General features: G+C 38.7%; 1 long non-coding RNA gene across 12 annotated transcripts in view; it reads right to left on the minus strand.

Moving 5' to 3' along the window:
- Positions 1-25,896, minus strand: part of LOC135301549 (uncharacterized) — a 38,993-nt gene extending 13,097 nt beyond the window's left edge. For 2 of the 12 annotated variants that reach the window (XR_010363319.1, XR_010363321.1), the window contains exons 1-3: positions 25,633-25,810; positions 14,974-15,142; positions 12,689-12,917 (exon numbers count right to left, since the gene is read on the minus strand). This is a non-coding gene — a long non-coding RNA (uncharacterized LOC135301549). The other 10 variants (XR_010363306.1, XR_010363317.1, XR_010363311.1 and 7 more) reach the window with 10 other exon arrangements.
- Positions 25,897-26,668: the final 772 nt, after the last annotated feature.

The raw sequence follows: 26,668 nt of genomic DNA on the forward strand, positions 1-26,668 counted from the left end.
GATGCTCCAAACACTTCAAAAATTGAAAGCAGTTTTTTGTGTTTTTGTTTTTCATCAGAGTACTTGTTACAGATTACACCTGGGTAGGAATTTGTCCATTTCACTGGACAATTTTAATCAAAGAGGATTTGATACTTAAAATAAAGGCAATTGCTAAGTTTTATGCTCCTTAAAAAAAAAAAAAGGCAAAAAGGCATTGGATAATAGCAATTAACAATATTTCTTAAATTATGCCTCACCTTTGGGACTACGTATAAAAGAGATTAGCAATTTGGTTAATCATTGTAACTCCTTTTGTACTCTGTTGGAGAGAGAAATACAGATCCAGCAGGAAATTCTCAATAATCCTGAGTGGATTCTGCACTGAGTAGTCTTGGAAGGTCCTTGGCCTGACTGCATCCTTCTAAATGGGGACAGTGAGAAACTAGTTTGCAAATCATGGTCAACAGATGAGTGGATAATGACCTGCCCTTGTTTATAAAAAGTAGTACTGTAGATAGTAGAATTTATGGATGCCAGGGAGCAAGTAGTGGTGTGTGACCTTTAAAACAGGTAACTACTGTGCTTTTTCCACCAGTGCCAAATGTCACTCACAGATTGCCCAGTCCTCCCACACTCCAAAGTGATGGAAACTCTTTGTGTAGAGGCAATAAATGGTTCACTGTGGGTCTCAGATTACATCTTGAGATGACATAGCATCTTTTATAGTTTTGTTCATTTGACTTCTTCCCCTGCTTTATCATGTATTAAAAAACAAAGAAGCACCAAAGTCGTAAATATTATATTCCCATAAAGCACAGTAAATGCACAATGTTTAATACATTATTGTACACTATATATAATAAATACAAAATGTAAGCCAGCTTGATGAACTCACAGAGTGGCATTTTCACCTTATGCATGGTAACTGAGAGCCCTTACAAGGAACTGGCATTACTGGGGAAACCCTTTCCATTGACAATATATGTGAAACAAGAAGTGTGATGTGACCTCCTAGATCTACTTCCTCTGCAGATACCACCCTTCTTTATCACACATTGTTGGAAATATTCAAATGCAAAAAACGAATCCTTTCCCACATAACGAGCACTTTTGGATAGGAAACATAATCTTTAAATCTGTATCAGAGTTGCGTAAATCAGCACAGATATTTGGAGTTCTTTTTCCTGACTTTTTTTCCTCCTTGTCTCTGTTAATTTATAAGCACATGCACTGAGTATTATACCTGTAAAATGAGATCCAGCCCTTATGGCTGTGTGAGATATACTACGTAGGTGCAACCAAAGCTCTGCATGAATGCACATGTATCCATGTGAGATGCATTAAATATAGTACACCCTGATTTCATACATAATCCTTCATCAGTGAAGAGGTAGAATAGGCTGCCAAATCAAAATTAAGTTTGAAACAAACAGGATGAGACATCTGAAGTCTCTGAAAACTTTTTTCCTCTTTGTGGGTTTTTCATAGAGTACGTCAGATCACTTTAAGCACCGAATCAAGAGTATTTTATCATAACTGTAATAAAAAGTTTAGAAAACACCAGAAATCAAATGTTGAAGCGTTGTTTTGGTTGTTTCCTTGTTTGAGATTTTTTGGGGGAATTCTTGGGACTTCTTTGGGGGCCAAATGTTCAGCACCAAGAAGCAAACTGTGCCCTCAGTGAAAGATTTATCTGAGGCAAAAAGACAGAAAAGTAAGTCTGGACCTCAATCTTCAGCTCCAGAGAAACAAACAAATGGAACATGAGGATAGGTAAGAAAAAGCAGGATCATTTCCCTGCATGCAAACTGAGTAGCAGAAGGTTTGTTCCAGTCTGGTGTCCTTACACACCTCAGATTCCCTAAGGCTATATCAAAACAGCATTTAGTAGACCCTCAGTGCACCTGAATTTTCAGGCCAAGTTGCATCCACACACTGCATGGGTTTGAGGAACAAGTGAAAATCAATATCTGCACATAGTTTTTTTAAAAAACTCAAGTATTCCTGCATCCCTAAATCACCTAAAAAATGGAAGATTCCATAACTGTTCCTTTCATCCTTCTTCCCTCTCTTCACATGCTCTAGAAATATCCTGGTCTATTTAACACCTTCCCCTTCTATCCAATTTTCAATGCATACACTCAAATGCAGATTTTTGTTGTGTCTTCCAGCTCAATTTAAAAGGATTTCAATCGCCCTCAAAAAAATGCACATTCAATTCATGTTCATGATAGATTTTAGCCTTAAAGCAATATTTAAATTTGTCAGCACTGAAGGATCCAGTTTCTAAAATATGAAATTTTCCATTCATTCAATATACTCCAACTTCCAAAGCCTTGGTTTTTTTGGCAGGTTTATCAGGCACACAATGCCCATATGAGATCACCACAGCTATATGGTAGACGACTTTCAAGCCATGAACAAGCTTTTAGGTACATCTTACTGGCAGGAAAGTACTTTGTTGCAATAATAATATGAGCAGAGTACTCTCTCAGATTATGCAAGGATCATTTAGCCTTCTGAAGCATTTCAATTTTATGTAAAAAAAAAAAAAGAACAGTAAATAGTTTCTTTTGTTTGTTAATTCTAGCAAATGCACACTCACAAACATCATAATATTTGTTTTTATGGGTCAGATTACAAAACCAGCCCATATACTGTTTTGTAGTTAATTAAAGCATTAAGAAAATAGCAGCTGCAAACACTGACAGTCTCATACCAATAAGATTTGGAATGTGACATTATATACATTGACAGCGAGTTACAGATGTTAACATACAAAAGCACACAGATTTGCATAGGCAGGAATGTTTTTGTCAACCTTCTTTGGGATTCTGCAGAGTTCAGATTCCTGCAAGGAACATTGGCCATATCAGAGGTATTGATCCATGAAATTCCCACATCTGTTAGATCAGGGCTCTATATGACCTGAAAGCTGACCAAAATAATCATTACAGCAGAAAAAAATCCATTTTGTTGGAACAATTTTTTTTTCCAACTTAAAAAAGGCCTTGACCTGATTTTCAAGAACTGACATCTATCCAGAAAGAAAAAATTAGAGAAAAATATTATACAGAACAAGACAACAAACTCACTGATTTCCACATGATTTAAAACTCATAGTATAATTATTAGAACAACATCCAGTTGCATATTTAAATAATTCATACTTTAATTTGGTGCTGTGAAATAAACCAACTATATCCAAATTCACAAATCAACTAAGAAATTATAAAGGAGGACAATATTAATAAAAAATAAAGTTTTATCTATATCTGTAAAAAAGGGGTTGTGGCTGATTTTTTCCAACTCTTTCAAATAATTTCATTTCAATAACTTTGATCATTTGTCTTTTGCTTTAGATGAAGCATTGAATGATGATAGCAGAAGAATGAGACAGTATTTGTCTTAGATCAGCCTGTTCAAATGCTCATGGAAACACCTCTTTCTCTCCATCTTAGCTCAGTGAAATGTAGGAAATAATCTTGTAATAAGAGAATTCCTAATGAGAATTTATGGCACACAATATTTAAGTCATCAAAGCACATTTTGTTGCTATAGTAACAATAATCCTCCACACACAATGTGTAAAGAAATTTGTCTAAAATAATGCATTCTGTGTTCATTGTAGACATTGGCAGGTAATCTTTTCAACTGTCTAGCTGTCCTTGTGTTTGAAGAATTTTATTTTAGTTTTTGAAAGGAGAATCTCCTTTAGAAGACGTGGGAGCAACTCCTTATTTTGCTATAAAAACACTTTATGATATTGTGTGCTCACAATGAAATTCAGCAAAAACCTGGACAGAGAACATATCAGAACTTAAAAAAAAAAACCAATATGTAACTTGGTGTGTCAACTGTACATCATCGAGAGACTAAATTGTTGTTTTTAATGTTCACTTCAGTATTACAGATTATAGTGGTACACTGACAAAAAATATGGAAAGGATCAGGAGCAAATGACAGTATTTCATCAAGTTGGCATTTTCTCAGAAGCATAAGGGAGCTAGGAGCTCTCTCTGGAAGAACATGGTGCTTTTCATGAGGGGAAACTACTGGGAAATTGGTGAAGTTCTAAACTTAAAATGCTGTAGCAATTCCACAATAATTCCCTAAGTGAATATTCTTATTTTCCATTGAGAACTAAAGATATTTAGCAAAGTGAGATGCCACATCAAGATGATTTAAAACTCTGTCTGTACTGCTTCCCTAACACAGCATCAGCAAGGAAAAGCTATTATAGAGTCATTAGTGGGACTGGAAAAGCTGGGAGCAACAAAAGGTCACAAACCTTTAACACCCCAGTGAGCAGGAGGGGCAAACTGCATATGACATAAGAAACACATGATGTGGCAATTTGCCCAGGCATGCAGGGAGGATGCTAAAATCTGCAGGTAGGTTCACACCTCAGATAATTGCTTAGTGCTCTAGGTCTCTGCCATAGTGATGGACACTCGACTTAGAGCCAAAACCATTCTGTTTACTGAGACAGCCCCTGAGAAGTCTGATGCTTCCACTCAGATAGAACTGGTAAAGAAGGAGATGCCTGTACAGTTGGTAGTCTGCAACTGATGTCCAGTTACTCCTCCTGGAGAAAAGGCAGTACCTGCACAGCATACTCAGGTTGCTGACCTGCTGCAGCACACAGCCAAATTACAGGAGACCATCAATAAGCTGTACAGTGTTAAGAGAGGCTGAAACAGAGATGGACCTATGGCTTCAGAACCATATACCTCCAATGGATACCACTGAGTGAGAGGCACCTTGGACCCTGATGACCCAAAAAGCAGGGCTCCAATTCAACCTCCACTCTCCAACATCCAGACCAAAATCAGATACTATGCTTTAAAAGATTTAGATGTTTATGAGCAAGACCAACAAGGAGAATCTGCAACAACCAGTGCATGGTGGTTACTGTAAAAAGAAACACTGAATGATCATAATGGGGGACTCTCTTTTATGGGCCACTGAAGGACATATTTCTTGAGACTGTCTATCTGCTGGCCTGATAGACAGTCTCAAGAAATATGCTGCCTACTGGGGGATAGGATTCATGATGTTTTGAGAAGGCATGAAACCTTCACGGATTGAGGGCAGTCCCAATAAATCTCAAATGCAATAAAGAAATTTATGAGATATTGTTGCGGTGTGATATCAGGGCTTGCCTCAGTTCCCTGGGTTTCTCCCTGAAATTACCTTTCCCAGGTGGACTGTCAATCACCTCTCCTTTTCCCCACCCTTGACCCCTGCTGGGCACTGTCTTATCAACCCAGAAATTCCAAGAGAGCATCGAGTGATTGGCAGGTTCAAAGGATGCTCTCCACCCCCCTGGGGGGCCATTGGCCCACCCAGGTGTCCCTCTCACCTGAGACTCCCTCCCCCTGTGGTGGTCCCTGTGTTCCCTCCCCTGGCCCTCTCCCCAGGTAAAAGGACAAGCAACCATGCAGTTGGGGTTCTGTTGGAGAGTTCTGGTGGGAGAGTTCAGGGGATTGTTGCAAGATTCAGAGGCCGTGCCACCAAAATAAAAACTCTGGATTAAAAACTCTCCATCAGGACCCACTCCTTTCTTCACCTCGCCTTAAGGGTTTCTCCAGCTCAGGCAAGGCCTGAGGAGTAATCCCCTTAACAGCAAGCTCCAGCCCGCAAGCTCTGGAGCTCGGGGCATGCCCGGACTTGTCTCCACGTGCCCAGCTTGACCACAGGTACTGTATAGCATCTCTGGGGAGAAAACTCCACAGGTGCCACTATTTGGTCAGAAGCCGAGGCCAGACAGACCAAGGCAGTCCCGTCTGTAATATTGGCAACTCCAATAAGATATGGGAAAAGGGACAGGCCACATGGGAAGACTAAAGGAACATCATCAAGGTATCCAGGGACATGATGAGAAAGGCCAAGACTCTCTTGGAACTGGGTCTGGAAAAGGATATCAAGGACAATAAGAAGGGCTTCTCCAAGTAGTTCAGCAGCAAAAGGAAGAATAGAAAAAATGTGGGGCTGTTGCTGAATCAGATGGGTGTCCTGATAATGGAAGACACTGAGAAGGCAGAATCAATGAATGCCTTCTTTGTCTGAGACAAAGGTTGACCTGCTGAGGTCAGCCCTCAGGAGTCCCAGACCTTGGACATAAGAGAAGACAAGAGAAAGGAAGACTTCCAGTTGCTCAGAGATTTGGGTTAGCAATTGGCTAGGCAGTTTAAACACCCATAAATCCATGGGCCATGATGGACTGCAACATGGGTGCTGAGGCAACTGGCAAATGTGTCTCCAATTTCCATCTGGTTTCCGCCAGTCTCCATCATCATTGAAAAAGTATGGAGAATGGGAGAGGTGTCTGATGATTGAAGGAAAGTCAGTGATACTCTCGTCTTCAAAAAGGGCAAGAAGGGGGACCTGGGAAACTACCAGCCAGTCAACTTCACCTCCATCCCTGGAAAATGATGGAATAGGTCATTCTGAAGGTCATCAGCCAGCATGTAGAAGAAAAGCAGGCCATCAAGAGTAATCAGCATGGAATCACCAAGAGGAAGTCATGCTTGATCAATCTGATAACCTTCTGTGAAGACATGAGAGGATGGACTGATGAGTGGAGAGCGGTGGATGTATACCTCAACTTCAGCAAGACTACTGACACTGTCTCCTATAACATCCTCATCCTAGGTAAGCTCAAGAGATGTGGGTTAGATGAATAGGCAGTGAGGTGGATCAAGTGGTGGCTGAGTTCAGAGGGTCATGATCAGTGGAGTGGAATCCAGTTGGAGGCCAGTAGACAGTGATGTTTCCCAGGGATCAATACTGGATCCAGTCTTACACAAATTTTTTATCAATGAGCTGGATAAAGGGATAGAGTGTCCCCTCAGGAATTTGCTGATTATGAGACTGGTGGGTGTAGTTGGTACATCTGAAGGCTGTGCTGCCATTCAGTGGGATCCTGATAGGCAGGTGGAGAGAAACCTAATGAGGTTTCTCTAACAAGGGCAAGTGTATGGTCCTGCTCCAACAGGGAAATAACCCCAATTACCTTTACAGGTTGGAGGATGACCTGCTAGAGAGCAGCTCTATTGAGAAGCTGACCATGAGCCAGCAGTGCCCTTGTGGCCAGGAGCGCCAAGGTTGTCCTAGGGTACATTCAGGAAGACTGTGCCCAGCAGGTCAAGGGAGGTGATCTTTCCCCTCTACTCAGCTCTAGTGAGACAGCATCCCAGATGTTCTATCCAGTTCTGGGCTTCTCCGTACAAGAAAGATAAGGAGCTACTGGAGACAGTTCAGCAGAGGGCCACAAAGATGATGAGGGGTCAGGAGCATCTCTCTTATGAGGAGAGAATATGGAAGGTGACCCTGTTTAGTCTAGGGAAGAGAAGACTGAGAGAGGATCTCATTAATGCATAGAAATATTTCAGAGGTGGGTACCAAGACGATGGTGCCAGATTCTTTTCAGTGGTTCCCAGAGACAGGACAAGGAGTAATGGCCATAAAGTTAAACACAAGAAGTTTCACCTCAACATGAGGAAGAACCTCTTTACATTGAGGCTGGCAGAGCACTGGCACAGGCTGCCCAGGGAGGTTGTGGAGTCTTCCTCTTGGAGACATTTAAAACCCAGCTGGTCGCATTCCTATGCAACCTGCTCTAGGTGACCCTGCCTTGGCAGGGAGGCTGGACTGGAAAATCTCTAGAGGTCCCTTCTAACTCTAATAAGCCTCTGATTCTAAAAAAAAATCCATCTCGTGGAGCTACTCATAGGGATGGGTGTACAGTCAAAAAGGTGTGAAGACCACTGTTGTAGATTGCACACATTTGCAAATGCAAAACAGCAAACCAATGTTTTAAAGTGACCCAATATGATTCAGAAGTAAATAGAAGAGAAACTTGCTATTTCACTCTGTTTCCACTGTTCTGACAGGACTATTCTTTTTACAAGCACAGTCCTAGATAGTCCTTGGGGCTATTTAAAAACAACAGAAAAATTAAGTGCACTCATTTAATCTGAAAGAAGTGCTTATTGTTATTAAATTTCCTGCAAATTCTCAACATGGCCAAAATCACCTCTAATATATTTAAAAAAACCCCAAAATTTAATAATTAATCAGAGAAGTTAAATGGGCTATAAAAAACAAATCAGCAGGCTCTTAGTTTTGCTGGGATCATACTCAGCCACAAAATTATTTGAGTGGTCTTATGGGGTTGAAAAGAACCCTTGTCAATGAGTAGCTGATCCTTGTTGGGTTGATAATTGTAGAATTTAATGTATTTTGAATAAATTCCTGAATAAAATCAGCCTCTAGAAAAGCTGACTTATTAAATATATAATACGTTTCAAAAAATGAAGAAAGTGCAATTCCTACTTTCAAATGAAATATCTTCTACCTTTTCTTATCCTTGGCCATTTAAAAACCTTGAATTTTCACAGTTTCATAGCACCAGTGAATACTTTTGCCAGGATAAATGAGTCCTATCAACATAATAGAATTTATGGGAGTCTCAGATGAGTCATTGAAGAAAAATTTTCTGCAAGTGTAGTGGCTTTGAGAAAAGCAATTGCATACTGAGGCACCTTCAGCTACTTTCTCTTACCTGAAGGGCTCCCTGGAAATTCTTCCTTTCAACAATGCATCATAATCCATGCATATATGAAACTCAAAGAGATTTTAGTGATTTTTCTTTCTTCATAGGCCAGCACACCTTTGTGGGAAGTGGGGTGTTGTGATGCATAAAGCATCTCAGAAGTTGTTATTAGCAGAATTGTTAAAATATTCATTGTAGTGTCGTTTTAGAGTACTTAACTTGGCCTAAACATTATTAACCACACTCCTCAGTACAAGTTTGACCTACAAAGCAGCCTGGGGGAAAAAAAAATTATAAATACCCAACATTATAAATATTTTAAATGTACAAGGTACTAATGTTTTAACACATGCTCTAATGCTGTTTTTTCACATGGACAAAAGCTATTCTGCATCATACATGTACATCATGAAACATCACACATGTACATCATGGTCTCAGGTGGGGCCTGCATGGAGGAAGGACATATTCCCTTGCAGCTCTTGCTTTTAAGTAAGCACAGAATGGGGACAGAAGCCAAATATCAGGGAAGAGAGGAATCCAGTCAACCGTGAGAAAGGTACCTACACCTAAGGAAGCAAAGATAGGCTGAGCCTCTCCAAAAGGCACTGCAATGTGTCCATTTTGGAGAAGCTTCTGGTTGTCTGATGTAGCAGGAGGTGGCGATGGTGGTGGGAAAGGGCCCACGGAATGCAGCTGGATCTGTGGGGCATGAAATCTAATTACACCTACAGAGCATTAAAATTATTTACTGTTTGATTGTGTAAATTGCAAATAAAAGTTATTGAAAATAACAATGCTTAGGTTTTCCATTTAAGTTCCATTTAAGTTTATGGAAATCAAGCATGCTTCCAAAGTAAATAAACATCATAATCAGAGAACGTGAGTGGTTATAGGACTGAAGGCTGACCTTAAATGTCCTCTTTTATTTTCTTTTTCATAGTTAAGTGATACAATAGTGATGTTATTCTGTGTAATTAGGAATCTGTTGCATGACATCAGGGGTGAAATTTTTAAGGAGTATTCAGTGGGATAAAAATAATCTCAAAATGCATGCTGACAAATACTTATTGCTCTCTGTTGTTAATTCATTAAATATCTCTAAATGCACAGTAATATAAATAGAGAAAAAAATGTGTTTGGGAAAGTGATAAAGGAGGATATGGTAGTGGGGTAAGATCATGTGGTTTCCTTTGTATTATATAAGAACATGCAAGAAAAGCTTTTCTAAAATCGATGAAAGTGTAGGGAGGGTCAGGAGGTCAAGAATCACTGTGATAATCCTGAGTCACTTGTCAACTCAGATTTCCCAAAGAGCCACTGGTTTTGGGCTATAATTGTCTGATGTGGTGTCCTTTGATTGAGATTTAATTCTCCAAAGCCACAAAGATTTTGTCTTATTTTGCCTATCACTATCAGGATCATACTGTTGAGATTGTGTCTAAGCAATTTAAAAGTTAAAGTTACGGAACAAAGTCATAGTCTTTAAAAAATGCTACAAGATAATACCTGTACCACAGTCTGGGATGTAGCTCCTCAGAAATGGACTGAAATGACAGAAATGGTTAATCAATATGGAATTCCAAGGCCAGGTTATGTAGGAATGCTGGGAAACTGGTGGAATAACAGACACATTAGAAAGAAAAAAATAAATTATATGACTGCTTCTATTTCCTTATTTGAAAACAAATTTTATCAAATCCAGCTCATTGTTTTCCACCCATGAAATTAATTACTACTTGAAAAGAAGATACTTCTGCTTTTTTATCATGGCTAGAGAGTATATGCTTCTCATGGATCCTCCTGTTTTATATTAAAAACATTATAAATCTTAACTATGTAAATGTTGTATTACTTCAATGCATCCCTTACTAAAATAATGCATCCCTTACTAAAATAATGTATTTTCTCAAAGTGACCTTGACACCTTGAATGAAATACTCAGATTTTAGCTATACGATAAAGTAAGCTACAGAAACAACCTGTTCTCTGGAAAAAGGTAAATCATGGCCTTAAATATTGGCCTTTAATCCTTACACTGCAGTACAGAAAAAAATCACAGGCACAACTTAGTACTCCACAGTCAGGACAAAAGTCCAGACTAATCTTCAGAATAATATGAATCCTGGGGCAATGTAGAAGAGTAGCCTCTAATTGAAATATTAAGTCTAATAAATATGTTTTATTACTAATTTTGGGGTATTTCATTAATAAGGTGTTAATCAGATACTTTAGATTTACTCAACTCCAATCTTTGTTGCGAAAAGCAGAGGAAAATGCTATCTATTCCTCCAGGAGCCCTTCCAATTTGTCATTGACAGTGGTCCCAGCCTCCAACATCAAAGTTCAACAAGCACAAGAAAACGTGATGCTGAGAGATTACATAAAATTGAATAAGTAAAATGGACTAGAAAAGAAATAATATACAGATTGCCTTTTAAAAAATCACCTTGACCCATGACTTCTGCCTAGCGGAGCCATTGAGCATAGTCACGGCCCTTCCTGTGAAAAGAAAACAAATACATTTCTTAAAATTACTTTTAACTGCATCTTTCTTTAAGAGCAATACGCATTAAGTTTTCCTCTATATGTGCACAAGAGGGACACTTCACCATAAATGTTGCATCAAATATTACCAACAGACTTGCTTGTCTATTGTAGAAAGATGCCATGAAGCTCATGCTGCAGCAATACTAATACAAAATACTCAGTTTTGCCTAGCCTCATAAAGCAGAAGTTGGGGACACAAAAAAATTACAATAATACACTGACCATGAGTATTGCATTTTCTCCCCAGTCATTAAATACATAGCATGCATTCCTATTATTGACAAAAAATTAGTACTTCTATGTATCAGGCAATTGTTCGCACACCAGAATTTTGTAAACATTTTTCAGAAAAAGTTGCTCTAATGCAGATATCTTTTCTCCTTAATGTTTGTTTTACTGGATTATTTTAACAATTTATTTAAAATCATCATTTAGTCACTAGAAGCTTCATGCCTTTGAGAGGATCTAAATAAAATTATCTGCAAAAATTATCTGAGAAAAATAAGAGAAAGCAATGCACACTTCCACAAGAACACAGAGATAAAATCTCAAAATTACAGCTAAATTAAGGATAGTATTGTAACAACAAGTAAACCAATGCAGCAATCTAAGCCAATTTAAGTGTTCTATTATGCAAAACTGCAGCCATTATTATAGAGAAATCAAAAACTGTTGTTCACACAGTTAAGTTATGGTTCTGTCATATCAGAAAATAGTGATACATGAGTAGTTTTCAAATTATAATATGTCAGTCAGGATAGCAATTTAATTTGAAGTATCTAGCACTAGGACTGTAGAGACAAAGGTCCGGATACCAAACTGCTTGACCTATTTCTCAACAGCATCTTGCAGAGTGCCTGATGCAGCAAAACACCCACTCCATTTCAAACATGTGGCCATCTTCTCTGCAGTCAATAGACTGCTTACTTCACAAGTGCTTTTCTAAATCAGTCCTGGAGGATTGGGCTTTTGCCTGAATGCTCTAAATATTCCCTGAATAGTTTCTTACTAGTCAAGCAAACCTCTGCTCACTTTTGTTGTAAAAATTTCACTTATAAAATGACATAATATCAAGGATGCAATTTTCACTGTATTGTCTGATTACATAGCTTTTGTCCTTTGTATCACTGGTCACCTGTACATTGCATGCTCTGTAATTATGATAAAATGCTTCTTCATTTGCATATAAGAAAGTAGAATTGTAACCTATATGGTTCATTGCTTTCAGTGAAATAAATATCAGATCTTTAAAATGGAGCAGATTAAAATTTTTAATATTAAAATTTTTGAATTTATACAGTATTTTTCCAATCTCCTTTCTTTTTAAAAGAAGCAGAAAGACTACTGTGATTTCCCCAATACCTTAAATAATTGCATAAAGATGATCTTATAGGATATCCTATGTTGAATGCACTGTGAGTGGAAAAGATGCCTGTCAGAAATGGAGGGCACTGAAAGTGCAATCATAACATCTGAATTTCAGTTTTACTTTCATGATTCTTAATTACTTATTTCCTTCATGCAGTTCTTAGTCCTGTCCAACCCCACCCCTTTCTTTACAGTTCCAGAAAGGGTTTAAATGTAGTAAAAGGATACGAAGACAGTAGTACGTTCTTCTTAGAAATCTTCAGACATTCTGGAAAGAACAGCTTCCTGATCTTACTGTTTCACCAAATTCTTCAAAATTCACATTCAGTTTGGAGGCTGGATTCGTATCTATTATAATTTTATTTAAGGACCAAAGTTTGACCATTCCTAAGGTAACTTTCTGGTCTGTGGTATCATGGGCATCATATAAGATTATAAGCCTTCATAGCAGATTACTCTGGAACAAAGACAGTGATACTATGTTACTCTTAAACATGTGTTCTGAAAAGACTGACAATACATGACATCCACAAAAAAGTATCTGTGTCAGACACGCAGCAGCTAACAGGGGAACAGCTAACTAAAGCTGAACATTATGAGATGCATAAAAATGAAGCTTATAATTTTATCAATTTTGTCTTTCATCTTTGATGCACTTAAAGGTTTTATTTTCATCCTGACTCCATGGCATATGTAGCATCCAGTCAACATCAAAACAAACTGCTTGTGATTAAATATTAAATTCCCTAAGGGGTAAATCTGTAAATCTTTAATTTCTTTTTATATTTTCCAGCTGAAGCTGGCACTACTCAAGGCAAGAGAAGCACTTCTAATCCATAAATAGAGATGAAACTAATAAGAGTTGAAAAACTTGAAAAAGGGCTGTTTAAATAAAGCCCTGAGGAAGAAATTGCATGAATATGCCTACATTAGACAACATAGTGCTATTCATAATGAGCTGGGTTTTACACCAGAGGAAAATCATAGAAAGATATCATGGTTTGGGTTAGAAGGGATCTTTAAAGATCATCTACTCCTGCCCCACCTGTCAGAAGCAGGATCCTCTTTCACCAGAATAAAAAACTTTTACTTGGACAATATTGCAGACATCATTTTGTCTACAGTCTGCCACACCATGCACCTATCAATCCATCTGGGAAAATACACTAAACATTTTCAGAACTATTTGAAGGTTGAAACATTTTATATACCTTAAATAGCCCATGCATCAAACAGTATTGACTGCACAGATGTTGTTTTAAACTTTTGCTCTCCAACGCATTCTTAGCTTTTGAAAAAGACTTTACATGGCTTAAAAACAAGTTCTTGCCATAGGCCCTTCTTTGCGCTATATAGATTGCTGTAATTTCTGTGCACAATGAGCCAGAAAGTGACTTCTGTTGTCCTCTTAGGTAAACTGAGGCTTGTAGCAAAGCAGTACTGTGGCATTCTGCAGCGAACTTCCTGAAATGTTTTCTCTGCCAACATATCTTAACAGCCCATTATTTGGGTAACTTTGATTTGGCTACAATACTTTCCCTTATGTTTCACTAGGACCTTCCTAGTATTTCTGAAAGAAGCTCAGGCACACATGTTGCATGTGACAATTTCTTTCTTTTTTATTCCTACAGTACTGGACTACAAGTCTCTTCCCTTATAATACCGGAACACCTTTACTTCAGTTTATTTTAAACACTCTGTCAATGGGGACTAGCATAATTTTCTCAACATAGCATAATTTCTAGCATAATTTGCTCAAGCAATTTTTTCAATATGATACCTGAGCTGGACATCCTCAGGTAAACAAGGCAGACAGTAACCTTTTGTGTAGCAATTTTTGAAGCAGTCTATCAGAATTGAGCAGGAGAAAGGCAAAGGTTGTAATTACAACAGTATTTAATGCTACAAGATTGAAAATTCTCAATAATATTGTAATGGGTTAATAATTTTGGTACTGGTCATCAATTGCTGTACAAGACCCAAGGATCATATTTAGTTTCAGCAACAGAGAAGCCGTGTCATCTGGAGACACCTCTGTAACTTTCTGAGTTTCCAATAAACGTACTGTATCTAGAAAGTGAGAGTATATCTCGCAGAGTGCAAATAATCTACTACTGTAGACAGTGAAAAGCAAGTTATGAGTGTTTCATGGTATCTTTTCCAGAAAACACAACTTTTCACAAAATATGAGGCTGAGAAATACTCATCTACAATCCCATGCAAAGCTATACTCAGGCCCAGGTTAGCAAGCAGCTGCTGAATGAAACAGAAGTATAGTTTGAAAAGGAATCCAACCAAGTTCATGGAATTATTTAAGAGCCAAAACACAACTAAATGTTGTCAATTATAAGTTTAAACTTCAGTTTTAACACTGAAGTTTACACACCTCCACAGATTTTTTACTCTTGTTATCAGTCAGTGACTCTTAAAGGGAAGACCAATTGCACCTTCTAAATAGCAATATAATGTAATTTGCATTATATTTTTAAAATGCAGTCACAGTGTTTGCATACCATAGCTGGAACATCTCCTTGCAGAGATGAGAGGATTTTGACCAGGCCATAGCATTTCCGTTTGTGAGAGGCCTTAAACAAGTGTATTTCTAAAAAAATGAGTACCACTGGTGTTTCCAACATAGAAAAGTCTTCTTGAAAAGTCCTGGGATCACCAATGACTTCAGTCCTATAAGGAGAAATAGAAGATGAAGACTAAGGCTTTCCTGTCTTCCTATCTGTTAGTAGGAAAAATCCCACCTGTATAACTTAATAAACACATTACAAAAATGCAAAGGTAGCTATCGTCTTCATGCATATTAGATGAAAGAGTTGTTGAATAAATACATAATGACTTAGTGGCAAAGCAAGCAGAAAGTTATTCCTTTTTCTGTAGGAAACCACTGGGCTAAAAAAAAAAAAAAAAAAAAATCAATTTCCTGGCTCAACAGCTTTCTACTTCCCTTCTTCCACAGCCTTGGTAGAACAAAAGTCTACCTAGTTAAGCTAGACCCAAAACCCTCAGCATGCGGCATGAAAATGCTACCTCTTCTCCAAAAAATTTGATGCATTGCTTGTCTTTGGCCCTGCTTTTGTATGAAAGTGCTATTTTGCACCAACTCCAAACTTGAAGAAATCCTACAGTGTTCCTCCAAACTGATGTGAAAACTGAAACCCTTTAGGTACAGTACTGTCTTATTTCCAGATCAAGAATGGGTACAAGCAAGAGCTAGGAATGAGGAAGACCAACACAGCTTCTGAGGATAGTCACAATGAGTGAGTATTAGGAGGAGCCTTGGTGGTTAACCAAGAAGGAATCTTGCTGACTAAACATAGGCAGTTGCAAAATTATGAGGAAATGTTGGTAACTTCTGCGCTTAAGGGTTTATACCTAATACTTCCAAGTTAATTTGAAAATGCTAGTTAGAAAATTTCAGCCCACATTATCTCAATTCACTTAGAATTTTCACTGAATTACGTACAGTTACACCAGATGTACTACTATGGGGATAGCATCCTAGTGTATGTACTATCAAAAATTACCAAGAGTTTCTCTGTTCTACTTTGGTCAGAACATGAAATTTGTTGTTTATTTCTCTTTTGACAGATGCTTTTTCTTTTCAGAAAATGCACTGCAAAAAGTCAACTTCAAATGACAGAAAGAGGAAATTGTTACTGGGTAGCAATAGTAATAGCAGTACACTACTAGTAACATATTTTCTCAATAAATATATTGTCTACATATATTTAAATGCCCATGCATATCCACACAGTCATACCACTTACATAATTATTCATATCTTTGTGTTACTTTTCCTTTAAAAATTGCTTTTGACATCATGTCACTAAGTGACTAATTAATTCATCATAAGTACTCTGTCCCCTCTAGATATTATTGTTTACTAAGATGATCATCTTGCTAGGAAGACATGAACCACATATGTTTGTTCATTATATGATAGTTGACATTGAAGGTCAAAACTGAACTAGAATTCTAGGAGGTGAGAAGTCTGCTTTGATCATTAATTTAGGATATAATCTAGGAACAGTAAATTATTTTGTTTATGCTCAGCTTCCCTATCTGCAAAGCCAGGATACTAACACTGCTAAAACCTGTCAGTTACTCCAATTCATGTTAACAAGGTCTTGAAAAAGTCAACCATCTGTCAGGAATCAAAAATTTACAACTAATTATGAGTTCACTAATATAATCAATAGCATGGAAGTGCTACAAGTGGGTCACATAGATAATATCCGTGGGTCACATAGATAATATCCAATGTGTCACGAACTCTCAAAGACTATATGCAGTATAATTCTTATTTAAGTTAAAAAAGAATTGAGCAGAGAAGCACATCAAGTTTACACAGTAATGCAGTTATTATAGGCACAAGACCAGCAGTGATAAAACAGGAGCCCACAAGCAGAGCAAGACTGGAGACAGTAAGAGCCTGAGTATAGTAATTGATTGCTTAATTTCTATATGTTAACTCCAGGATGCAATCAAGAAAAAAAAGAAAGAAAAAAACCTTATCTTTGATAGAGACATACAGCTATTCATAGAAGCATAACCAGAAGGGATTGCTGTAGCATGAGGATAATAGAAACTAAATTAATATCTCTTTCATGTTATGTGTTCTTGCTGTGCATTTATAAGCTTTCATAAAAAGCTCTGTTTAAACATTGTCTTAACATAACAGTGATTACTATGGGATCCAGAAAGCATAAAAATCTAAACATGTGCTGATCACTTTGTAAGCACATTAGCTGTTTTAGCAACATTGTTTATATGTTAATGTTATGATGGCTATGCACATGCATCACTTCATGGTCATAACAGGTGATGCCTTGAAATAACCATATACTCCTCCTTCATTATTCTTTCCCCAGTACTCACAAAATCTGTATACCTGGAAAAACCTTTCCAAATTTTCTTCTGCAAAATTATAAATCTGAAAGAATCTAGTTTTGTCTGTATTCTAATTTTCACTGATGAAAAATAAAATGTAAAATTTTTTGCCATGTATGTATAATGAAAAAAAATACAGACATTGGACATTACTTGGATTTTTTCCCTACCAAAATATGTACTTTTTCAATGCAGAAGTACTAATATTAAGAAGATTTAGCATGAAAAAGGTAATTTCTTTGGAAACTTCTTTCAAAAGAAACTTACTGTAGAGTAATTGTTGTTAGGTAGAAATTAGTTGCTAGAATATGCTGCATTTTGGCCTAGCCAGCCATATGGGAAAATTTAAGATAAATTAATTGAAAACCCAGAATTATTTTCAGGGTCCTTCCTTCTCTGACAATGCAATAAATACAGAATAGTTTTTAAAAACAGACCTCATCATTGTATTTTCCATCCCCCAATCTGGGACCTGCTCCCTCCAGCAGGATGCAGTTGCAGTGCAATTCCACATGATAGTTTATCATAGATGAACCTCAAAGAAGTTAGGAATTTGGTTCATACAAATTCAGATGCACTGCTGAAAATTCTGATCCAGAAACCGGATTGATACTGCATTTCCTTCATGAGCTTTACAGCATATCCCAGGTTTAAATGGCTTATAAGTTTCTGCCAAGGTATTTTCCACAGACCTTGCAGAGACATGCAGCTTTTGTCCCTACACAGCTCAGGTACAGTGTTTAGAGGCTGTACACAAACTCTGAAATGTACCTGTTTGACCTGAGTACAAAAGATTGTGCCCTCCTAGAAGGCAGAAATGCACTTTTAATGAGCTCTGACTCCAAATGGAATATGACAAAAAATAATTTTCCACTGTGATTATTCAAAATTGTCAGATTGTAAAAAAAGGATGAAAAGAAGTTTACTCTTTAGAATAAGCAATCAGGCCAGTTTTGAGGTTAAGACTTCTGGGAATTTTGGAAAGTGATTCAGCTTCCAAAATCATTGATATCTTCCTTGCTTTGAACTAAGTATTTGCTAAATAGTACAGGAGAGTTATTGTCCACTGGGGAGCATGTTAAGATTGCCTAATTAATTTCCCTAGTAACCTAAACTAGATCTGTGTCCTTAGAGACACAAGAAAAGCAAAGTCAAGCAATGTGATCTCTGTTTCTTTGTCTCTCTGTATCCTTTTTTAGAGAAATTATTTAAATTATGAGAGACTATTTTAGGTCACTGATGGAAAGTTAAATTTGTTCTTCACGCTTAAGACTCCTTCTGTTAATCCCCTTTACAAAGTGTATTTTTAGCGTGCCTCAATTAAAAAAAAAGCCTCTAATTGCAAATGTTCTGTACTCTGAATTTGGTACAGATTTTGCTGTTAGATGATGGTTGACTAAAGCTAGCAGCTTGGTAATTTTGTAAAAGAAAATGTGTTAAAAGTTTTAACCTTTCAGTTGTCCTTTTTTTGCTGAGAGTAAAAATTTCCCATAAACAAACATGAAATTTCCTTTCATCTGGAACAGAGTACTGGTGTTTCTCTGGAAACTGAATCAAGGTTTGTTGTGGGATATTTTTATTATTATTTCAGTACTGTGTTCTGTATGAAACACAGAAAAACAAAATTCACATTAAGACTCTCTAACATTTTTGTAGCTCAAAATCCATCATATTTATGATAAAGACTAGATAAGGCATAACAAAAAATAAAAACCAAAACAAACTAGCCTTTTTTGGACATTACTGCTTGATATTTTTAGAGCATTTGCAATTCTGCATATCTGTTTCCGTAGGCTTCTGTATTGTCCCAGGCAGCTCTACCATCCAGCTGATTTGCCCAGATCAGGAGCAGGGACACTTTGTATTTGCTTTGTATGAAGAGTGGCATCCCCAGAAAGTGATGCAGCTGGAGAGTTGTCTAACAAGAAGACCAGTTTATGGAGTGTATGCTTGACTGCATGTGCAATTGCAACTCAATTTAATTTTACATTAACACAAAAACAGAGAAAATAGTAAAATTGTGTAATAAAAACTTCTTTTGGAAAAATCTCTTTGAACATCCAAGAGGCAATCCAGATGGACAAAGGAGTCCAGGAAAGCTGGATATGCTTCCAGAGGGAAATCTGGAAAGACAAAAAGATGAAAGCTGAAAGATGAGCTGTCAGGGAAGAAGACCAGCCTGGCTGAACAGAGAAATTTGACTAGAACTCAGGGAAAGAAGGAGAAGAGAGAAGCCACTCAGGACTACAAGGATCTGTGAGCTATGCAGGGAGAATTGCTACTGCTGTTAAAAAAAAAAAAAAAATTAGCAGCAAAAGAAAGGCAAAGGAGAATGTCCACCCTTTAACAGAAGTGTGTAGGAAAAGTAGTAATGTAGTAATGTAGTAATGAAGGATGAGCAAAAGCCTGATGTACTTAATACCTTCATTGCCTCAGCCTTTCACAGCAAGGTTGTCCTCAAGGCATCCAGTCTCCTGAGCCAGAAGACAGGAACAGGGAGCAAAATGAGGAACCAAAATCCAAGGGCAAATGATCATCAACCTGCTACACCACTCAGATATGCACAGGTCTGCAGGGCTGGATGGAGTCCACCCAAGAGTACTGAGGGAGCTGACAGAAAAGCTCAGCAAGCCACTTTCCTCATTTATCAGCATTCTTGGCTGACTGGGGAGGTCCCAGTAGCCTGGAGGTCAGCAAATGTGACACACATCTACAAGAAGGCCTGGAAGGAAAATGCAGGCAACTGCAGGCCTCTCAGCCTGACCTGGGTGCCAGTGAAGGTTATAGAGCAGATCATCTTGAGTGCCATCAAAAGACACATGCAGAACAGTCAGGTGATCAGGCCCTGCTAGCGTGGGTTTGGGAAAGGCAGGTCCTACTTGACCTGCTTGATGTTATTCTAAGGCAAAGTGATCCATTTAGTGGATAAGGGATCTGGACACACTGGATCTATGGGTTAAGAAAAAGTGGGTGCAGTACAGAAAAGGCAGAGCCTTAGGAGGGTACTGAGAGAGTTGTTATGCTTTGTTGGTCTGAGTTTTATTTGAGGTTGGAAATAGCTAAACATCTGGAAATGGCAACTATTAAAAATCATTAATCAGGCTAACATTTTCTTATCAATCATACTAATATGCAACACCAATTCCTTTTTACATAACTGATTTTAAACATGTTAAAACATAAATTTATTTCAAGTTTCGCTCCAACAAATGGAGTAATTTGGGTTACAATTCTAATATTGGAATCAATTAAAAAAAACATATTTCATTAATAATGTGACAGGGAGTTACCTGAGCCACCCTTCCCCAATGAAAGAGAAGACTCCCCTCGAAATCTCACAAATTTCCAGATGACGTTGTGCTGCTACTAATTTTTGAAAGAATTAATGTATACATAATCACTGCTGGTTAAAGCTCTTTTCTGGATCTCTATTAGTCTAAAAACCCAAGGATTTTCAATCACAAACAAAAATCCCCGCCTCCCATACAGGGATCACTGTGCCAGGGTCATGGACTAGTTGTGCAATGAGAATGAGGAAAAGACTGAAATCTTACCATGCTAGAAAAACCACATGAAAAAAATGTACCACAATTCAGTAAGGACAAGATTCTGTCCTCTGCAGGACATATAGCACTTCCTCTGCAGAACTCATAGCACAAGTTTTCATAACAGTTCTGTAGTTCTATGGATCTCGTGTCTCAGAAAATATGTACATCAACCACAATGAGTCTAGAGTGAACAGGATCAGCTGTGTTTGACAGATACATGGCTGCGTATGAGAAAATGCTAGGAAACTGGAACTGTTTAGCCTGGAAGAGGTCTGATAAGTTCTTGAATTTATGCCTTAAGGAACTGTAGTACTTTTAGCACTCTCCTTCAAAGCAACAGAGAAAAGTGTCATTTTTCTATGCTTATATGACTACGGTGAGTTAAAGTGCAGGGTGTTCTGATATTACAAAGACAGTTTATAACTGTGCACACAATGAAGCAAAATAATAAACTCACTGTAGGGAGAATTTCCATCACTGCAGAAAAGCTTGGAAAAAAGTTTTCAGTGAGGAAAAGCTTGAGACACATACCATGATGATACAGGCATACATTTAGGAAAATGACCAGTGATGAAGTTTGTAAGTTACCAGTAAACCTGAAGTTAAAAGTTTGCAAAGTCAACCAAAATATCACTGAAATTAACCAACCGTCAGAGTTGTTGTCAGGCCATGTCCAGACATTTTGTGAAGAGCATAGCTGACTGCTTCTAAACTGTCACTGAGGTTTTTGTAGACTGAGAAATTTCTATGATTTAGAATTTATTTAGGAAGAGTACAATTACTTAAGGTTATATTTAACACAGAAGTAAATATAATGAAATTGGTGAGAAACCAATCAACATAAATTGAAGGAGGAATCATGGTTACAGATATCTGTGGCTGTAAATAACTATATTTACAGTAGATACCGTATTACAATTCACAATTATAAAAGCCATGGCTGAAAGCAGTGAGGAGTCTGCTTATTCACAGATCCTGCACAACTCTCTGTATGACCTGACCTCTGATACCCTCTTCTTCAGTATAACAATTTCCTTTTTTCAATCTTATTTTCCTGCACTGCTTCATGCAAGAGTGCCTTAGTGGTCTTGCTATGTTCAGATTATTAATTTAAGTAAATCAGAGTATACAGAGTGCTGCAGCTGGCTTCCTCAGAAACCTGACCTACTTAAGACAATTGTAAAGAAGAGGGAATAGTAAATGTGGAATGAAATGAAGAGGCATCTAGATCAAATGTCTAATTTACTGGGCATGAATGACATATGTCTCTGTTTCTAAATAATGCAACACTAGCACTGCAGCTTCAATGCCACTGATGGGATATAAAGCTCTGTTTTATCTGATAATATTTGCATCTATGCGTTGTCCATCCCTATTCAATCACTTACCAGATATTGCAAACTGGATTGCTAATTAAAGCCCTTAATCAAGATGCCAGGGGAGTATCTTTGTTCATTGGTGTTCCTCTCTATCTCACAAAAATATACACATAAAAGATCCTCTGATATATAATTTTGTCTGAAGGAACAGAAAACACTATTTTAAGCTAGTCTTGTACATTTCTAGTTCTATAGTAGATGGACCTGGCTCACTTCATTTGGATTTTCTTTCTTATTAGGTAAATTAAGCTCTCAAGAGCCACTTGTTATCTCTCATTTTCAATTTAAACTGTGCATCCACATTTTGTCTTACTAAAAGGAGATACAGCTACCAAGAATATAATTTATAATGTTTTCTTTGGCTGAACCAAGGAAGATTGCTTGGTACAGCTGGTCATCCATCTGTACAATTAGTCATACAATGTGAAGTAAGCAATGAACATTTTAGGGAGAATGGTTTTAGATCTTGCACCAAGATTGTTCTATATGGAATCTGCACTCACCATCAGATTAAAAAGATCAAAAATGACAAAGGAAGAGTTATGTGTGTTTTTCCTACATTCAGAATCTTCCTATGGATGAAATAGAAACATACCTCATATATAAAGGCAAGAACATACTGCTAGTGTATTTGCAGTCTTAGCAGTCCAATAAAATTACTAGTACTGATGGTAGTAACAGTATTGCAGGTATAGTTATTGCAGGAAGTGATTATAGACAGTTGTGTTGTCTTTGCACAGCCTGTTTTTTGGTAGGTGGGGGGCCACAGAGGTGACTTCTGTGAGAAGCTGTTAGAAGGTTCCACCTTGTCCAGCAGTCAATCCCTGGTGGGTCAGCTAGAGATGTTGGTGATACCTCTGTGGTAACATATTTACGAAGAAAATGAAAACAAAGTGGGGCATAGTTTTTTTCTAGTCAGAGAAGAGAAGGTGGTACGAACATGCAAAGGAAACAATATGGAGACACCAAGGTCAGTGAAAAGGAGGGGGAGAAGGTGCTTCAGGGCCTGAGGCCAAGATTCTTCTGCAGCCCACGGTGATTGATGACCATGGTGAAGCAGCTGTGCCACTGCAGCCCATGGGGATCCACAGGAGATACAGAGATCCACTCACAGTGGGGAAGGTGCCCACACTTCCTTGGGGAGGCTGTGATTCCAGTGGGAGACCTGGTGGACAGAGAGAGAAAGGACCCTTGTTCCCAGGCTGGATCAGCCTGTCCTTGGACTACTACACACTGTTGAAGAGTGACCCACACTGCAGCAGTTTTGGGAGGAATCTCTGCCTGTGGGAGGGACTAAAAATACTTTGCAGCAGTTTTGGGAGAACTGCTCCTCATGAGAGTGGACCCACATTGGAGAAATTTACAGAGAACTTACTCCCACGGGAAGGGACCTCACGATGTAGCAAAAGAAGGACTCTTCTCCCTGAAGAGCAGAAGAACTCAGATGATGAACTAACCAAAACCCCCATGCCCTGTCTCCTTGTGCTCTTGGTGGAAAGGACGGAGGGGTTGGGGGAGGAAAGATGGTTTTGAAAGCTTATTTTTCTTCTTATTTTTAGTTCTCATTATCCTCCTCTGATTTTGCTAGTAATTAACTAATTTTGTACTTTTAAGTTGAGCCTGTTTGCCCTTGCAGTGTTTTCTCCAGGTCCTTATCTCAGCTCATGAACCTTTTGTCTAAATTTTTCTCTCCTCTGCCCAGCTGTGGCAGGGGAGGGTGAGTGAATGACTGTAGGGGGTGCCTGATATCTGGCCAGTGTGAAACCATGAGAACAATAATTAACAATATCACTATTCATTAAAATTATTAGCACTTTCAATCATAAAATTTCATATCCACATTTAGTGTTTCTCCTTTTATTTAAGGCCACTTAAATTAATAATCTGAACATAGCAAAGACTTCCCTTCCCTGTCATCTGCTTGCAAAGTCAAGGGCACTGGTCTGAGTGGAGTTGGAAGCACTGCTTTGGTCTGTCTGAGCAGGTGAAAGGTTCCTCAAGTTGACAGCATGTCAAGTCCTTTGCTGGGGATGCTGATGGCTTCTTATTCCTTGTCATGGTTTGACCCTGGCACAGTGCCAGGGCCCCCATGAAAGGTGTATTTCTAAAATTGTTGCTGTGAGATGTGACCTGGAAACAGAACAAAGCAGGCTCCCATTTGGGGATGGAGGGAAAAACACAACACTTTATTAATTACGATATCTAAAAAGGAACACACACAAAGCTAAGAATGAAAACCTTCCAAATACATTCCTCCTCCCCCCTCCCTTCTCTCCATAGATTCACCACCCCTCAAATAATCAACCCTCAAATCCATCAGGGAGAGAGGAGTCCTCCCTTGCACCATAGGCTTCCCCCGGAAGCACAATTAAAACCTCCTGTGCTTCCATGTCACTCATGGCCCCACCCAGAGAACATCGGCCCTCGTGACTTCTCCCCACCATGTCCAGTGCTCTCACCACTGGACACGAGCCAGGGCTGCTTTTAGGGTTCCCTGTTTAAAGATGCTCCACCCAGTTCCAGAAGCAGCAGTCTCTCAACTTCGGGACACCAGTCCCCCCCAGATTTCATCCCCTGGGGCCGAGGGGCCTCGTGAACAGAGATCTCAAACCCTCTCTGAAGACAGAGGGCATCTCACACCCTTCTCACCCATCTCTGTTCTCGCTACTGCTTCACCTCTCAACTTCGGGACCCCAGTCCCCCCCAAATTTCACCCCCTGGGGCCGAGGGGTCTCATGAACAGAGATCTTCCTCCCCACGGAGACAGAGGGCATCCCACACCCTCCTCAGCCATCTCTGTTCACGCTGCTGCTTCAGTCTTGACTCCAAGGTGTTGCCTCCCCCTAAATACAGTCTCTGGGTCACAGGATAAAAACATGGGTCTGTCCATGGCCATACAAGAAAGAGTCCAGCCCAAGGCTACTCCATCATCTCTTCCCACCTAGGATTCTTATCACCTCTTCCAGCTTTCCTCACGCTTGCCCATTTCATCTCTCATCTCTCTCTCCTCATTCTGATTCAGGAGGATTCAGTATTTGTAAGGTTTCCATTATTCTACAAAGGGGTTAAAATCTTCCCTTCTGTCTGCCCAGGACTCCCACAGCTGCCAGGCACCTTCTCTCGCCGCATCCCCCGCTTGTGGCCGGCAGTGCTGCCAGCACAGTCTCTATCACTCTCTCCCGGGGGGGTGCTGCCCAGACATCCCAGGTCTCTTCCACCCCTGCACAGTCTCCTCCACCCCTGCACCTTTAAGGGCTCCGGCCTCCCTCCCCACAGGCCGCATGGCCTTCCCCTCCCCCACCCAGACGCAGCTGGGCAGGGGAGAGGTTCAGACTCCACTCACCAACACCGGATTCCCAAAGAGGAAGTTCTCTGGGAATCTCCTGCTTTTAACCCCTGTGTGTTCTCAGAGGCGTATCCAAATCCGCAGTGGCCACACCAGATGCCAATTTCAAATCTGGCCACTGATTGGTCTGACCTAGACTTTTCCAGAAACTCACTTCCGGGCCAAACCATGACATTCCTCAACACAGAGTCGGCTTAGGGTTGCTTTGAAATGTTTGGCAGCATGCTCTTACACCTTGCACTTTCTTTTTTAGTTTGTAAGCTCACATCACACACAGATTTCCAATTTGCTATGTATTTTACATATTTTAAATGCTTCTATTGTGTTCTGTGTGGCACTCACGAAACTGGTTTTGCTCAGCTCCAAGTCTGCATTTCTTTCACAGACTACTGAAGATTTGTTTATAGCTATAAAGTTCCTGATGTCAGCCTATGTCTCATTTCTTATAATTCCATCTCTGCCTGCAGCTTGTATGTCTGCCTTTCAAGTCTTCACCTCTCATACCACATTTCTTTACATTGCATGGTTATGCTAAAATCACTATCTCTGTGAACCTCTATCTCTTTGGGTCTACATTAATGTTTTTGTGGGATAGGAAATCAGACTATTTTACCATTTCAGTATTACAGGATAATGAAAATAGTGATTAATTTAAAGGAAAGGAATAACTGTTACTAGTTTCTGCATTTACTGCAGAAAAAATTCTCTAGTTTCACAAATAAACTAAATATTGACATAAATACAGTACATTCAGGAGTATTTCAGATAATAGTTTTTGATCTTTTGTATGTCTTGAAGAGGTTAACAGAAAGCAAAATGGCATACTCTAATTGTTTTGATCAAGTCTGTAAGCACAAAACCTGCAACTAAAAGAAATAATTATTTTACCATGATTTACAAGGAAAGTAGCAATTTATTGTGAGGACATCTACACAAACTGTCATTTTCAACAAACTTTGTGCAGTCCGTTACTGCTAACAGCTTCCTCACAGCTTTTCTGTGTGCTGAGTATATTCAAGAACATATATTATGT

Source organism: Passer domesticus, chromosome 1 (genome assembly GCF_036417665.1).
Source record: "Passer domesticus isolate bPasDom1 chromosome 1, bPasDom1.hap1, whole genome shotgun sequence".
NCBI lineage: Eukaryota > Metazoa > Chordata > Aves > Passeriformes > Passeridae > Passer > Passer domesticus.